Source organism: Thamnophis elegans, chromosome 6, assembly GCF_009769535.1.
Source record: "Thamnophis elegans isolate rThaEle1 chromosome 6, rThaEle1.pri, whole genome shotgun sequence".
Taxonomy (NCBI): Eukaryota; Metazoa; Chordata; class Lepidosauria; order Squamata; family Colubridae; genus Thamnophis; species Thamnophis elegans.
Window position 1 is genome coordinate 3,427,407 of NC_045546.1, and position 17,539 is coordinate 3,444,945.

The window sequence follows — 17,539 nt, forward strand, 5'->3', positions numbered from 1 at the left end:
TAAGCGAATCCGGCTTCCCCATTGTCTTTGCTTGTCAGAAAGTCGCAGAAGGAGAATCACGCTATCCTGGGATTCAGCGTCCGTCATAAATATGAGTCAGCTGTCAGGCGTCTGAATTTTGATCACCTGAACACAGGGACGCGCAACGGTCGTAAGTGTGAAAAATGATCATAAGTCACTTGTTTCAGGGCCGTCGTAACTTTGAACGGCCACTAAACAAATGGTTATAATGCGAGCAGGTTATACGTCGCACTCAACTCTGGTTCTGCATTCCATATTTGCTATTTTCTCCTATCTGGACAAAAATAAAACAGAACAATTGGACAGTCCCTGAGTGACAAAGTAAACTAGCATTGGGGAAGGTGATTCAGGTAGTATAAATAAAAAGAAATCACAATTTAAGTCATCCGCATATCGTGTAGCCCTGAGTCAGAATTTTAAATATAGCATCGGTGTTGAAGTTCGGTGCCAACATAATGATTGAACAGCTCATTATGTCTGTTCAGTCTTTGAAAATATGTCTGTCTGTCTGCCATGGTTGTTAAGTGAATCACTGCAGTTGTTAAATTAGTAACACAATTGTGTAACACATCGGGCTTTCACGTGAAAGCCAGATGTGCTACACAACTGTGTTACTAATTTAACAACTGCAATCACCTGGTGATTGGCCCAAAGTCCCCCAGCTGGCTTTCATGCCTAAGGCAGGACTAGAACTCACCGTCTCCTGGTGATTGGCCCAAAGTCACCCAGCTGGCTTTCATATCTATGGCGGGACTAGAACTCACCGTCTCCTGGTGATTGGCCCAAAGTCTGTCTGTCTGTCTGTCTCTCTCTCTCCCACCCTCCCTCCCTCCCTCTCTCACACACACACAAGCTCACTTGGCTTAATAAAAGTATTACTTCTCTAGATTTTCTTAAAATTCCCATAAAAATCCAATTTTCTTAGTGCCGTAATAGAAGTGAGCAACAATAAGACTACAGCTCACCATACAAGCCACTCTTAGCCCACATCTAAATCCATTTAGAATAGAATAGAATAACAGAGTTGGAAGGGACCCTGGAGGTCTTCTAGTCCAACCCCCTGCTTAGGCTGGAAACCCTACACCACTTCAGACAAATGGATATCCAACGTCTTCTTAAACGTTTTTCAAGACATTTGCCAGCTGCTGGGATCCTTGCAAAAGAGACCTTCTTTATAGACTTCGAGCTCCCTAGAGGCCATCCAGCCTACCCACACACACACACCCGTTCTCAACCCGTGAGGGGCAAAGGAAAGCATGCCAGACAGATGGTTCTCTTCCTCCTGCTCGAACCCATCCAGTGTAAGCCACACCTCAGGCCCAAGTTGTGTCCGATTCAATTTAGTATCACGCCTGCGTTTTCCAACACGGTAAGCAGAACATTAATTAACACGGGAGGCTAGAGGGAAAACAGCCTGGCTTTTTTCATCAATGGTCCCCTTATCATCCAAACTGCTGGCGCAGCAATTTGGGAGCAATTATTTTAGCTCCTGTATAGTGCAAAAAAAGCAGCAAAATTTGGAGAATTTCTTTCCCTCCTTCCTTCCTTCTCTCCCTTCATTCTCTCTCTCTCCCTTCCTTCTCTCTCTCCCTCCTTCCCCTCTTCTCTCCCTTCCTTCCCTCTCTCCATCCTTTCCCTTTTCTCTTCCTTTCCTCCCTATTCCTTCCCTCTCTCCCCCTTTCTCTTCCTTCCCTCTTCTCCCCTTCCTTCTCTCTCTCCCTCCTTCCCCTTTTCTCTTCCTTTCCTCTCTATTCCTTCCCTCTCTCCCTCCCTCTTCTCTTCCTTCCCTCTTCTCCCCTTCCTTCTCTCTCTCCCTCCTTCCCCTTTTCTCTTCCTTTCCTCTCTATTCCTTCCCTCTCTCCCTCCCTCTTCTCTTCCTTCCCTCTTCTCTCCCTTCATTCCCTCTCTCCCTCCTTTCCCTTTTCTCTTCCTTTCTTCCCTCTATCCCTATTCCTTCCTTCCCTCTCTCTCCTTTTCTCTTCCTTCCCTCTTCTCTCCCTTCCTTCCCTCTCTCCCTCCTTCCCCTTTTCTCTTCCTTCCCTCTTCTCTCCCTTCCTTCTCTCTCTTCATCCTTTCCCTTTTCTCGTCCTTTCCTCCCTATTCCTTCCCTCTCCCCTCCCTCTTCTCTTCCTTCCCTCTCTCCCCTTTTCTCTTCCTTCCCTCTTCTCTCCCCTCCTTCTCTCTCTTCATCCTTCCGCTTTTCTCTTCCTTCCTCTTCTCTCCCTTCCTTCCCTCTCTCCCTCCTTCCCCTTTTCTATTCCTTTCCTCCCTATTCCTTCCTCTCCCCTTCTCTCTTCCTTCCTTCCCTCCCCTTTTCTCTTCCTTCCCTTTTTGCCCTTCCATCACCCCCTCTCCTTCCTTCATTCCTTCCTTCCTTTCTCCCGCCCACTCCTGGCTTGTGTTGAATATCAACCATGTTGTTAAATTCGTAAATTAGGGAAACGGAGTCAGTCCAGCGAGCCCTGCCGTTTCTCAGATCTGCCAACCTAAACCCGCCTGGCGTCAGCGGTTCCTTATGGGGGACACCACAAGGAGAGGCAATGCAGTCACCAAGAGTGAAAATTGTGCCCTGCGTATTTCCACCCACAAAGGCAGCCTTGTTGAATCATTTTCCAGTTCATAAAATGTAATATATATGAAGGAGAGGGGAGGGAGGGAAGGAAGAAGTGAGGAAAAGGAGTGAGAGTAAATGAAAGGAAAGGGGGAAGGGGAGGAGAGGAGAGGGGGAGAAAGGGAAGGGGGAAAGGAAAAGAGGGAGGGAAAGGGAATGAGAGTAAATGAAAGCAAGGGAGGGAGGGGGAAGGGAAAGGAAGGGAAAGAAGAAAAGGAAAGGAGGAAGGGAAAGGAAAGGAAGGGAAAGAAGGAAAGGAAAGAAGGAAAGGGAGGAAAGGAGGAAGGGAAGGGAAAGGAAAGGAGGGGAAGGGAAAGGAAGAAGGGAAAGAAGGAAAGGAAGGAAAGGAAGGAAAGGAAGGAAAGGGAAGGGAAGGAAGGAAAGGAGGAAGGGAAGGGAAAGGAAAGGAGGGGAAGGGAAAGGATGAAGGGAAAGTAAAGGAAGGGGAAAAAGGAAAGGAAGGAAAGGAATGTGGGAGGGAGAGAAAGAGGAAGGAATGAAAGAAGGGAGGAAGAAGGGAAGAAAAAGGAAGAAAAGAAAGAGGAAGGAAGGATAAAAAGAAGAAGGCTATGAGGGAGGAGAGAAAGAGGAAGGAATGAAAGAAGGGAGGAAAAAGGAAGAAGAGAAAGAAAGAGAAAGAAAAAGGAAGAAGAGAAAGAGGAAGGAAGGAGAAAAAGAAGGATATGAAGGAGAGAAAGAGGAAGGAATGAAAGAAGGGAGGAAAAAAGGAAGAAGAGAAAGAGGAAGGAAGGAGAGAAAGAGGAAGAGTATGAGGGAGGGAGAGAAAGGAAGGATTGAAAGAAGGGAGGAGGAAGGGAAGGGAAAGGAAAGGAGGAAGGGAAGGGAAAGGAAAGGAGGAAGGGAAAGGAAAGGAAGGGAAAGAAGGAAAGGAAGGAAAGGAAAGGAGGGGGAAAGGAGGAAGGGAAGGGGAGAGAGAGAGAGAAAGAGAGAAAGAAAGAAAGAAAGAAAGAAAGAAAGAAAGAAAGAAAGAAAGAAAGAAAGAAAAAAAGAAAGGAATCTCCTAATCAAGAGATGACCAGCTAAAAAACAGAATTTCACATGTGCTTTGGGATGAATCAACTTTAGTAAAGATTTTAAAAGATTGATGATCCCTTTGTATTAAACTGCACCCACCGTCATTTCTCAATGCTCTTTCAGGGAGACCCAAGTTTTTACCAAGTTAAAACCAGAGCAACGTTCACCTATTTACTTCTAGGATTGCAAAGAAGAACCGGGCATCTCATTAGAAGCCTATAAGCAGGCCCAAACTTTATTTATCGATTATGTCGTCTTTTTTCCAAGGCCTCAAGCAGGTTCCCTTAATTTTATCCTCACAATAACCCTGCGAGGGAGGCCTGGGCTGAGAAACTGAGGGAAGCCCCCAAAACACCCTGCGAGTTTCTCTCCACCAGTTCATTCATTCAACTTATTCATTCTTAGTGACTTTCAACAACTCACAACAGTTAAAAACAGCCCCTCCAAAAAAACAGTACACAAACATAAATACTTCACAGAGGGAAATGTATGGACTTCAACTCCCAGAATTCCCCAGCCAGCCTGTTTTAAGATGTCGGGACAGTGACTGCTGCCTGGGGGATTCTGGGAGTTGAAGTCCATCCATCTTAAAAGTTGCCAATGTTAAAAGAAACCCCGTGCAAAAGAGAGATCAACCGGAAAGTTGCACACAGCAACAATTGTGTGATGCGCTGAGCATGCCTCACAACCAGGACGCCTGCAACCGTTCGCACAACTTGAGCAATGGGCTTTCGTAACAGGATAAGCTTGCATCACGGAGAGAAAGCTATATGAATATTCTCTCTCTCTGTTTGCCAGTTTCTTTTTTTTAATTTCACACAACTAATTCCAGTTGAGTTGTGTGTGAAAACACAATTTAAGTCCCTGTTTTGTCAACCTGATTCGGTTTTGTTTCTGCAATTGTATTTTATTATTTAGAGAAAATCGAGGTAGCCATTCCACTGGGCAGCCTAGAAAAATAGCAATAGCAATAGCAGTTAGACTTATATTGCTTCATAGGGCTTTCAGCCCTCTCTAAGCGGTTTACAGAGTCAGCATATCGCCCCCACAGTCCGGGTCCTCATTTCACCCACCTCGGAAGGATGGAAGGCTGAGTCAACCTTGAGCCGGTGAGATTAGAACCGCTGAACTGCAGAACTGCAGTCAGCTGAAGTAGCCTGCAGTGCTGCATTTAACCACTGTGCCACCTCAGTTAAAATAAAACTGAATTGAAGGCAGTCCTCGACTTACGGCAAGTGAGCCCAGAATTTACGTTGCTAAGTGAGACACTTTTTAAAGTAAGCTTTGGCCCATCCGATGATTTTTCTTGCCACCGTTGTTTAAGTGGATCACTGCAGTCGTTCGATTAGTGACACGGTTGTTAAGTGAATCTGAATCCCCCCATTGACTTTGCTGGTTAGAAGGTCGCAGAAGGGGATCGCGTGACACCCGGGACACTGCGACCGTCGTAAATGTGAACCGGTTTTCATGCAGATTGCCTGTAGATAAAGGCAGTCCTTGTTTTACGGCTGTTTTTTAAGTGATGATTCAAAGTTACACCACCACTGCAGAAAAAAAGGGACTTATGAGCCGTCTTCAGCTTTACGGCCATTCGCAGTAGCCCCATGATCACGTAATCAAAATTCAGACGCTTGGCAGCTGATTCGTATTTATGACGGTTGCAGCTTCATTGGGGGGGGGGGTGTCATGTGATCTTCTCTGGTGAACTGACTTCATTTAGATTTCATTTGATTTGAAATCATTCTGATTTCATTTGTTCACTCACATTTTTCACAGTTTGGCCACTGACTCATATTTATGATGGTTGTAATGACACTGGGTGGGTGTCACCTGATCTCCTTTTGGTAACCTGACAAGTGAAGTCCATGGGGGCTTAACTCACTTAACAACCATGTTACTAACTTAACTGCAGCGTGTTGTGGCCCGCCAGCTGGCAGCAGAGTCGGACAATGAGGAGGTTGGGGAGGAAGATGGGCCAGTCCTGGAGTCTGGGGAAGGCTCCGATGAGGGCTCTGCGTCGGAGGCAGAGAGGGGGCCAGGGCCATCTGACAGTTTTCAGCTGCCTTCGGAGTCGGAGATCAGTGAGGCAGAAGAACAGCTGGAGCCTGTTCCCAGTGTGTGCGCATGCACAGAGCTGCCAGGAGAAGGGAACAGCTAAGGAACAAGGGTCGACTTGGGAGGAAGGCCACAGGTGGACAGTGAATGGCCCCTCCCAGAGGAAATCAAAGAGGAGCGACAGGGGAGTGGAGTTTGCAGGAGGCAATCAGTTCCATTCATGAGGGCGAAGATCTGTTCCTGACTTCTTGCCAGGTAATTACTGCTACAGCGTGGCGTTTAGAAGATATCGGCCTGGCAGCTCTCCAAGCCTGATAAAGGTCTGTAGTTGTGAAATCATGTGAAAGACTCTTGGCCGGGAGTGGAGAGGAATTCCCTTTAACTTAAATAAAAGAGGTTTTATCAGGACGAGGACTCGGCGTCATGCTTTTGGGAATCCTAGGTCAGAACACAGGGGATGCCCTGAACAACTATGGCTAGGAAGGCTTTAAATTGAGGCAAAACTCACGTAACAAGTGCCTCGCTTAGCAACGGGAATATTGGGCTCAATTGAGGCCGTTCAGCCGAGGACTACCTGTATTCCAATGGCTTAATTCATTAAATTCAAGCAACTCGGGGGTATGAAAACCAACATTTTAGCATTCTCCTTCCATGGAAAAACCGGTTTGTGGAATTGAGAGGGGGGACTGAAGCAGGAAGCGGGCCGGGGAAAAGGAGGGAAGAGAAATAAACGAATGCAGCTTACTTGCTCGGGACATCACACATGGTTCTCGTTAGGAGGCATCAATGAAAAAACCCAACCCATTGCCTGTCAGGATTTCTCGATCATAACCAGCCACCCACAAAGAAGGACGGGGGCCTTCCAAATCTTGAGAACGCCACAATTCATTCAGAAAAAACCGTGGCAGCATTTCAAGCCAGAAAAACCTCTGGAAAGAATGTGAGATCTCAACGGCAGAAGACCCACCGGTGGCCACAAAACTAGAAGACTTTAAAAAAAATAAAAAGGTGGGTTCAGTTCCCACGGAGGATGAGGACGGTATGGAAACAGGACCCTCTCTGATGTGGGGGGGGGGAACTCAGCCACCTGACCTCGGCGAGGATGGGCTATGTAGTTGAGAAGCCAGACGTCAAAGGCTACCATTCTATATGGCTGATTTGTTCGAGCATGGCAGAATAGGCAAGCAAAGCAATGGACCCTGGTTAAACCCGGGTATGGCGGGTTGTGTGAACCTGCCACTGGTATTTTCCAGGTTCATTTTTTTACAAGTGCAAACCATCTTCCACGGTATTGAGATATACCAAATCTTTACTAGTGGAGAAGACTCAGAGCAGGAGTGTTCAACCTTGGCGACTTTTCAGACCTGTGGACCTCGACTCCCAGAATTCCCCAGTCAGGATGGATGGATGGATGGATGGAAGGAAGGAAGGAAGGAAAAGAGGGAGGAAGAAAGGAAAAAAAGAGAGAAAGGAAGGAAAAGAGGGAGGAAGAAAGGAAAAAAAGAGAGAAAGGAAGGAAAAGAGGGAGGGAGGGAGGAAAAAGAAAGGAAGGAAGGAGGGAGGAAAAAAGGAAGGAAATAGGAAGGAAGGAAGGGAGGAAGGAAGGATGGAAGGAAGGAAGAGAAAGAGGAAGGGCATGTGGGAGGGAGAGAAAGAGGAAGGAATGAAAGAAGGGAGGAAGAAGGGAAGAAAAAAGGAAGAAGTGAAAGAGGAAGGAAGGAGAGAAAGAAGGATATGAGGGAGGGAGAGAAAGAGGAAGGAATGAAAGGGAGGAAAAAAGGAAGAAGAGAAAGAGGAAGGAAGGAGAGAAAGAGGAAGAGTATGAGGGAGGGAGAGAAAGGAAGGATTGAAAGAAGGGAGGAAGAAGGGAGGAAAAAAGGAAGAAGAGAAAGAGGAAGGAAGGAGAGAAAGAGGAAGAGCATGAGGGAGGGAGAGAAAGAGGAAGGATTGAAAGAAGGGAGGAAGAAGGAAGGAAGGAAGGAAGGAAGGAAGGAGAGAAAGAGGAAGAGTATGAGGGAGGGAGAGAAAGGAAGGACTGAAAGAAGGGAGGAAGAAGGGAGGAAAAAAGGAAGAAGAGAAAGAGGAAGGAAGGAAGGAGAGAAAGAGGAAGAGCATGAGGGAGGGAGAGAGAGAGAAAGAAAAGAAGGAAGGAAAGAAAGGAGGGAGGAAAGAAGGGAGGAAGGAAGGAAGAAGTATGGCTGGGGAATTCTGGGAGTTGAAGTCCACCAATCCTAAAGTTGCCAAGCTTGGACCCACCCCCACCCCGATTTAGGGAGTTAGTTCATGTCAATCTTACCAAGAAATCTCAATGAATTCTAAACAATGCTTTAAATAAGGAGCCTTCCTGGGAATCCACATTTGCCAGATTTTCCTTGGATTTGCACAGAAAGGGATTTTGCTCCGATCGGACAAAAGCCAACCAGCACCAGCCTCGGCTGGTATTTTGAAGAGGCAGCCCAAGACTGACGGAAATAAATCAAAGGCTAAAAACAGGCAGCGGGGAACCCACAACTTCAGCCATTCACACAAGCCCCTTCCCACAGGGAAGGCAGCAGGGAGGCTGCCAAGAATTCTGGGAGTTGAAGTCCCCACATCTGGAAGAAGGTCAACTTTTGATTGCCAGCCACCCACAGCGTTTCTATGACTTAAACAGGGAGAAATGGAAAGCTTTCCACAAAGACGCACACACACACATACACACACACCCTGTTTCCTCGAAAATAAAACCTCCCCGCATAATAAGCCCCATCGGGGCTGTTGGGTGCATGCGCTAAAATAAGCCCTCCCCGAAAATATTGCAACACAGCAGCAGCCATGAGGTGACCACGTTCACCGCCTCCTGCACCTCAAAATTAGTAAGACCTCCCCGAAAATAAGGCCAAGCGCTTATTTCGGGGGGTCAAAATTCTTATTTTCAGGGAAACACAGTAGATATATTTTAAATCCCTCTTGCCCAAAGATTAACCAGCTTGTGGGTCCTATACATGCCCCAAAGGGATTTGTGAACCACAAACCACGATGCATTGATTTCTTGCCGTCCCACCAAGGGCAGTCATGTACCCCAAATAGTCCCGGACATACGACCATTCGGTTAGTGACCGTTTGCTGTTAAAACGGCACTGAAAAGAAGTGACTTATGACCATTTTTTCACACTTATGACCCACTGCAGCATCCCCATGGTCTCATGATCAAAATTTGGACAACTGGCCACCGATCTGTATTTACGACGGTCGTAGCATCCCCGAGGCCGTGCGATTCCCTTTTGCGACCTTCAGACAAGCCAATGGGGAAAGTAGGTTCATTTAACAACTGGGTTACTAATTTAACAACTGTAAGAGCCGAGGTGGCGCAGTGGTTAAATGCAGCACTGCAGGCTACTTCAGCTGACTGCAGTTCTGCAGTTCGGCTGTTCAAATCTCACCGGCTCAAGGTTGACTCAGCCTTCCATCCTTCCGAGGTGGGTGAAACGAGGACCCGGATTGTTGGGGGCGATATGCTGACTCTGTAAACTGCTTAGAGAGGGCTGAAAGCCCTATGAAGCGTTATATAAGTCTAACTGCTATTGCTAATGGTTCACTTAACAAAGGTGGCTAGAAAAGTCGTAAAATGGGGCAAAACTCACTTAACAACATAAATGTCAGTTAACGTGTTACAGGTAATCCTCTACTTACAACTGCAACTGAGCTTCAAATTTCCAACAGGTTAAGACTTACGACCCTAATTCTGGGCTCAATTATAATCATAAATCCAGACCTCCCTGTACAGGTAAATCTGTATCTACGACCACAATGGAATCCAATATTTATGTTGCTAAGCGAGACAGCTGTTCAGTGAGTTTTGCCCCATTTTATGACCTGTCCTGCCACAGTTGTTAAGTGAGTAGCACAATTGTTAAGTGAATCTGGCTTCCCCGTGGATTTTGATTGTCCCAAGATCGCAAAAGGGACTCATGTGACACTCCCCCCCACCCCAGGACACTGCGACCGTCATAACTATGAGCCAGTTACTATGTGTCCGAATTTTGATCGTTGTAAGTGTGAAGACTGGTCATAAGTCACTATTTTTTTTTAGTGCTGTCGTAATTCCAAATAGTCACTTAAAGGAATGGTCATAAGGACTAATTGCATTGCAATGCTAACCATCGATGGTATCAGAAAGTGGGGGGAGAGATGCCATAAACGTTGGCATAATTAGGATTATGGAAAGTTGTATCTTTCCTGGGCTTAAAGTAAGATGAGTCTGCAGCCAAAAAAGAGGTTTAGTGGGTTACAGCCTCTATCAATCTTTTGACCTGACCCCCAATTTGATAAGAGTAGACCAGTGTTTTTCAACCTCAGCAAGTTTTAAGAAGTGTGGACTTCAATTCCCAGAATTCCTCGGAAAATTCTGAGAGCTGAATTCCTCAAATCTAAAAGTTGCTGAAGTTGAAAACCACTATAATTTTCCTTAATCTCTTCTGGACAGGGGCATTCAATCAGTGGAGTCTCTTTACAGGAGATCACAAATTTTTTTTTTTATTATTATCACTATCGCTATTATTATCTATTTTATTCATGAAACATACAAGTCAGTCAACTGAATAGCAACGACTGGGGCGAAAGCCGCCTTCTGCAATTGACGGATGGCAAATTTGTCAATGCCAATGGTGTTTAAAGGGTACGCCGATTGTTTTGGGACTGCACCCAAGTTATATTATTGTTATATTATTATTGTTGTTGTTGTCATTATTATTATACTTTATTCATTAAATATGAAACTCAAGTCAACTGAACATACAAAAATGCATCACAAATACCATTGAGTGGTGATAATGGTTGATATGGTTTGCTGCCAGTGACTAGGTATCAACTAAATACCTTTTTAAAAAATATAAGATGTTCGGAGTAGCGCAGTTTTTTGCAGTTCCGTTGGTGTTGTTGCAGGAAGCTGCAATTTCTTGATGTATCTTATAAAATTCTTGGACATGGTGCCAAGTGCCCCGATGACAGTGGGTATCCCTGTTACATGTTTCATCCATAATCGTGTAGTTTCGATGGCCAGGTCGCGGTATTTAATGATTTTTTTCCAGTTCTTTTCCTTCGACTCTTGCATCTCCTGGTACCGCGACATCAACGAATTGTACGTTTCAGTTTTTGACAACTGTGATATCTGGCGTGTTGTGTTACAAAGTCCTATAAGATCTTCCCCTTCTCATTTTCAATAACTTTTTCCACTTTATGTTCCCATGACTTTCTGGATACAGGTAAATGGTATTTTTTTACATAATGACCAGCGGATAAATTTAGCAACTCGGCCATGTCTAGCTTTGTAATAGTTTGTGCAATTTTGAGCTTTGTAATCAGTTTGTGCAATTTTATTATTATATACACTTTATTTATTAAACATGAAACTCAGCCAACTGAACATTGAAAAATGCAAGTGAACATTTAAACATGTGTCGCAGATACCACTGACTGGTGCTAATGCTTGCTGCCAGCATCCTAGGTATCAACCAAGTATCTTCTTAAAATATGTTGTTCCTAGTAGCACAGTTTTTTTACAGTTCTGCTGGTATTATTGCAGGAAGTTGCAATTTCTTGATGTATTGTAAAAGTTTTTGGACATGGTACCAAGTGCCCTGATGATAATGGGTATCACTGTTACATTATTATTATTGAATCTTTGGTGAGATTCACAGCCTTTGGGGCTGGTTGGTAGCTCAGCAGCTCGAGTCCTAATCAAGGACTTAGGAACTGTTAAGGTAATGTCGGAGAATATTATTAATTATTATTATTATTATTATACAATTGTATCACAGCGGCCAGTTGTTTCGCCGGATATGGCATTGGTTACTAGTCGGGCCCCACCCAGGGGCCTAGGACGTCGTAACGTATTTTCGTAATATGCGTGCAGATCCAAGCAGTGCGGCTTTTTGCATTTGACTGATGGTGATTTTGTCAATTTTTAACTGTTTTAAATGTAATTCCAGTGCTTTTGGAATAGCACCCAGTGTGCCAATTACCACTGGAATTACCACTGCTGGTTTGTGCCATAGTCGTTGAATTTCGATTTTTAAGTCCTGGTATTTTGCGATTTTTTCATGTTCCTTCTCGGCGACCCTGCTATCACCTGGTATTGCAATATCTATGATTGTGACCTTGTTTTTCTCAACCAGTGTGATGTCTGGTGTATTATGTGCCAGTATTTTGTCCGTTTGTATACGGAAATCCCACAAGATCTTGACCATCTGATTTTCGGTGACTTTTTCAGGCTGATGTTCCCACCAGTTTGTTGCTGTTTTAATATTAAAATTTTTGCACAAATTCCAATGGATCATTTGCACTACTGAATTGTGCCGCAATTTATAATTATTATTATTAATGTTATTATTATTGTTACTGTCGTTTTGTAAGCATTGCAATGGTTAAAGGATTATTTCGCTATCATCTGTCTCTCCTAAAGAATTCTATATTCGGAATTTAATTTAAAGTTCCTAAACATAAACAAAGCACTGGAAAATGCACGAATTTGCATTTACAAAGTGCAATTCTTCAGAATTCAGATTAGCTGGAGAAATACAGACAAGAGCTATTTCAGCCACAAGGCAAAAATCTCAGATAAATTATTTGAGGGAGGGAGGCTAGTATAAAATTCAGCACTGTGGCTTGGAAATGAATCGTGTGGGGGAATGTCTTGCGTGTGGCTAACCCGAAACCATGGTTTAATCAAACCGGGTTAATATATGATCCCGGCCATGCACACGTACAGGAAGTTTTAACCAACATTCCATTGATCTAAGCCTTTATTTTATAAGCTTATAGCAGACACGTGAAAATATGTTTGGGCAAAGCTGAATAACTTTTTGTCTTATCCACAGTGCAAGTTGTGCCAAACCCAAAACTCACCATACAACACTTCCCTTTATTAATTTAATTTGATTGTTTTATTTTATTTAGTCTCCTGCTTGGGCGGGAGGAGGGTTGGACTAGATGACCTACAAGGCCCCTTCCAACTCTGTTAATCATTTTGTTTAATTCAATTATTTAATTTAATCATGTCATGCAACTATTTAATTTAATCTAATTAATTTAATCTAATTATTTAATTTAATCTAATTATTTAATTTAATCTAATTATTTAATTTAATCTAATTATTTAATTTAATCTAATTATTTAATAGAATTTATACGCCACCCATCTCACTGCGAAAAACTCACTTTTTTGCTCTCCAACACTGCTCAAGCCAGCCAATCATGGAAAAAATTTAAGATTTAAGGCGCAGCCCTCTCCAAATGGGGGGGAAATTACACAATCATTCACACCATCAACTACTAAACCAAACAGGCTGAATTGGGGAGGGGGGGGGATCCCCAAGGCCAGCAGAAATACATTAACCCTGGTTAAAACCCAACCTAATTCATGAAACCTTGGCCTTCTAATCCCCCTGGTTTAAATGGGTTAAGAAGAGAAGAAGAGTCAGCGGAAAGGATTTTTGGAGCGGGATTCCTGCATCGAAACCCCCCCACCCTTTCAACCCAGTAGAGAACTTGACTGGGTGACTTTGAAACTCACTGTGTGTGTGTGTGTGTGTGCGCGCGCCTGTCTGTCTCTTTCTATCTATCCCTGTCTCTCTTTCTGTTTCTCTCTCCCTCTGTCTCTCTTTCTGTGTCTTTCTTTCTCTCCCTCTGTCTCTCTTTAGTCTGTTTCTCTCTCTCTGTTTCTCTTTCCCTCTGTCTCTTTCTGTTTCTCTGTTTCTCTCTCTCTGTCTGTGTGTGCATGTGTCTGTCTTTTTCTCTCTGTGTGTTTTTCTTTCTATCTCTCTGTCTCTCTCTCTTTCTTTCTCTCCCTCTGTCTCTCTTTCTGTGTCTTTCTTTCTCTCCCTCTGTCTCTCTTCCTGTCTTTTTCTCTCTCTGTTTCTCTTCCCCTCTGTCTCTTTCTGTTTCTCTCTGTGTTTTTCTTTCTATCTCTGTCTCTCTCTGTCTTTCTTTCTCTCCCTCTGTCTCTCTTTAGTCTGTTTCTCTCTCTCTTTCTCTGTGTGTTTCACCCTCTGTCTCTCTTTCTCTGTCTTTTCTCTCTCTGTTTCTCTCTCCCTCTGTCTCTTTCTATCCCTGTCTCTCTCTGTGTGTCTTTCTTTCTCTCCCTCTATCTCTCTTTAGTCTGTTTCTCTCTCTCTTTCTCTGTGTGTTTCTCCCTCTGTGTCTCTTTCTGTCTTTTTCTCTCTCTGTTTCTCTTTCCCTCTGTCTCTTTCTGTTTCTCTCTGTCTGTGTGTTTCTCTTTCTGTCTCTGTTTCTCTGTGTGTGTGTGTCTGTCTGTCTCTTTCTATCCCTGTCTCTCTTTTTCTCTGTGTGTGTTTTTCTTTCTATCTCTGTTTCTCTCTCTCTGTTTCTCTATGTCTCTCTTTCTCTGTCTTTCTCTGTGTGTGTGCCGTTCTTTCTCTCTCTCTTCTCTCTCTCTTTCTCTCCCTGTGTGTCTCCCTTTCTCCAGCCTACCTCACAGGGTCGTTGTCCAGACCCAAAGCTCCACGGAGCTTCTGTGGAGCCGGACTTCCAGGAACAGCTCCCCAAGGGCAAGGCAAGGTAGGCTGCGTGCTTCCCTCTCCCAGCCCGATCAACCCAGCCTCGCCTCGGGCTGGCCAAGGAAGGCGGCAGCGCCTTTGTTAGCGGAGCGGCTGAATGAATGAACCAGCCCGGCCGCGCGGCTGGGCTGGGCTGGGCAGGGACGCCCCAAACGCGATCGCGGGTCGGCCGGGCATTGTTTCCCCAGCGATGCAGCTTGCGGATCCCGACCTTCGCCCTACCCAGGCTGGCCATCGCCATGGTGGAGAGCAGAAGCGAGGCAGCCTTGCCCGATCCCCGCCGGCCGCCTCCTTCCCTCCACGCCCAGCCGGGAGAAACTTGCCCTCTTCCCCCGCAACACTCACCGGGCTCCGGCTTCACCTCCGGGCTGCCAGGTTCCTGCTTTCCCCGCACCGGCCAGTCCTTCTTCCCCCACCACCTTTTCGCCCAGGCCGGCCGGGCAGACGCGCCCCCTTCGTCTCCTTCTCCTCCTCCTGCAGCGCTGCGCCGCGGAGCTCCGTCCTGCACGGCGGCGAAGCGGCGAGTGGCGCGCCGGCTGCCTCTTACCTTTGCCCACCCGCGGACCTCGCCAGGGCCCGCCTCCTCGGCCGCTCGGACCGCCCCTGCCATTGGCTGCCGGGCATGTCCTGGCAACGGCTGGCCCCGCCCTCCCCCCCCCCTCCGCGCCTTGGAATAGGCATTGGGCAAAGGGAGGGGGGAGGAGGGAGGGGGGCTCAGCCCCACCTTCGGGAGGGAGGGGGGAGGGGAAGGGGCGAGGCCGGCTGGCAAGGCGGGGTGGGGTGGGGGGAGTTGGAGGCGCGGTGGTGATTGGTGGAGGGGATGGAATAGAATGGAATGAGAAATCAGAATGGAATGGAATAAAGAATAGAATATAGAATATAGAATATAGAATATAGAATAGAATATACAGTAGAATAAAACAGAAATAGAATAAAATACAGAGTATAGAATAAAATATGGAATATAGAATAGAATAATATACAGTAGAATAAAATAGAAAAAGAATAAAATACAGGGAATAGAATAAAATATAGAATATAGAATAGAATATACAGTAGAATAAAACAGAAATAGAATAAAATACAGAGAATAGAATAAAATACAGAGAATAGAATAAAATAGAGAATAGAGAATAAAATAAGAATAGAGAATATAATAATGCAGAATAGAATGAATAGAATAGAATATAGAATTAAATAGAATGGAATGAGAAATCAGAATGGAATGGAATAAAGAATAGAATAAAATATAGAATATAGAATATAGAATATAGAATATAGAATATAGAATATAGAATATAGAATATAGAATATAGAATATAGAATATAGAATATAGAATATAGAATAATATACAGTAGAATAAAACAAATAGAATAAAATACAGGGAATAGAATAGAATATATAATATAGAATAGAATAGAATAATATACAGTAGAATAAAACAGAAATAGAATAAAATACAGAGAATAGAATAACAGAGAATAGAATAAAATATAGAATAGAGAATAAAATAAGAATAGAGAATATAATAATCCAGAATAGAATGAATAGAATAGAATATAGAATTAAATAGAATGGAATAGAATGGAATGAGAAATCAGAATGGGATGGAATAAAGAATAGAATAATATAGAATATAGAATATAGAATAATATACAGTAGAATAAAACAGAAATAGAATAAAATACAGAGAATAGAATAAAATATAGAATATAGAATAGAATAGAATAATATACAGTAGAATAAAATAGAAAAATAAAATACAGGGAATAGAATAAAATATATAATATAGAATAGAATAGAATAATATACAGTAGAATAAAACAGAAATAGAATAAAATACAGAGAATAGAATAAAATAGAGAATAGAGAATAAAATAAGAATAGAGAATATAATAATGCAGAATAGAATGAATAGAATAGAATGTAGAATTAAATAGAATGGAATAGGATATGGAATAGAATAGAATATAGAGAATATAATAAGAATATAAGAGAATAGAATAATATAGAATAGAATATAGAATATAGAATTAAATAGAATAGAATATGGAATAGAATAGAATGTAGAATATAGAATTAAATAGAATGGAACAGAATATGGAAAAGAATATGGAATAGAATAGAATATAGAGAATAGAATAAAATATAGAATATAAAAGAGAAAAGAGAAGAGAGAATAGAACAATATAGAATAGAATATAGAATATATAATTAAATAGAATAGAATATGGAATAGAATAGAATATGGAATAGAATAGAATATAGATTATAGCAAAAGAATAGAATATGGAATATAATATAATATAGGGAATAGAATAAAATATAGATATACGTAGAATAGAATAAGAAGAGAAGAGAGAATATAATAATATAGAATGGAATAGAATATAGAATATGGTATATAATTAAATAGAACGTGGAGTAGAATAGAATAGAATAATTAAGTTGGAAGGGACCTTTGAGGTCTTCTAGTCCAACCCCCTGTTCGAACAGGAGACCCTGCAATTTCAGATACATGGTTGTGCAGTCTTTTTGAAAACCTCCAGTGTTGGAGCACCCACAACTTTACACAACTGAGTTTACGTTATGTATTAATTCTGTGACTTTCAGCCGGTGGACAATTCACTTGAAAGGAGAGACAAAATGCTCCATAAAGATACACATCCATCACATTGTCGTGTCAGTCACTGAGTCCTAGAAGAGAATCCTAGGGCCCTGACCCTTTGCTGCACGAATCCAAATTAAAGGATCTCCAACAGCACAAGATTAATGTCTAGCTGGGCTTGACATCGTCAATAAACAGTTCCCTGAATAATTGGATACGCTATCATATCATCCGTGTTGCTTGAAAATGTGTTTCCTAAACTGTCAGTAGGGATGTATATTTCTGTAACTTCCCTCCCACTCGCCCTTCCCTTCCTCCCTTTTCCTTCCTTCCTTCCTTCCCTCCCTCTCTTCCTTCCTCTTCCTGCTTCTTCCTTCCCCTTCCTTCCTTTCTTCTTTCCTTCCCTCTGTCCCTCCTTCCCCATTTTCTGCCCATCTACCTTCCCTCCTTTCCTCCCTTCCTTCCCTCCTTCCTTTCTCCGTCCCTCCTCCCGCTCCTTCATTCCCCTTTCTTCCTTCTTTCCTTCCCTCCATCTCCTTCCTTCCCTCCCTCCTCCTACTCCTTCCTTCCCTCTCTCCCTCCCTCCTCCTCCTTCCTTCCCTCTGTCCCTTCCTCTTCCTGCTTCTTCCTTCCCCTTCCTTCCTTTCTTCCTT

The 17,539-nt window shown here is 43.4% G+C and overlaps 1 protein-coding gene across 1 annotated transcript in view; it reads right to left on the bottom strand.

Annotated features, from left to right (window-relative positions):
- The window catches only part of PAK1 (p21 (RAC1) activated kinase 1), a 77,045-nt gene extending 62,256 nt beyond the window's left edge, over nt 1-14,789 (bottom strand). The window contains exon 1 of the mRNA XM_032220246.1: nt 14,623-14,789. The gene's annotated coding sequence lies outside the window, so the exon portion shown is untranslated. The remainder of the gene's footprint in view (nt 1-14,622) is intronic.
- Between the last annotated feature and the right edge of the window lie 2,750 nt (nt 14,790-17,539).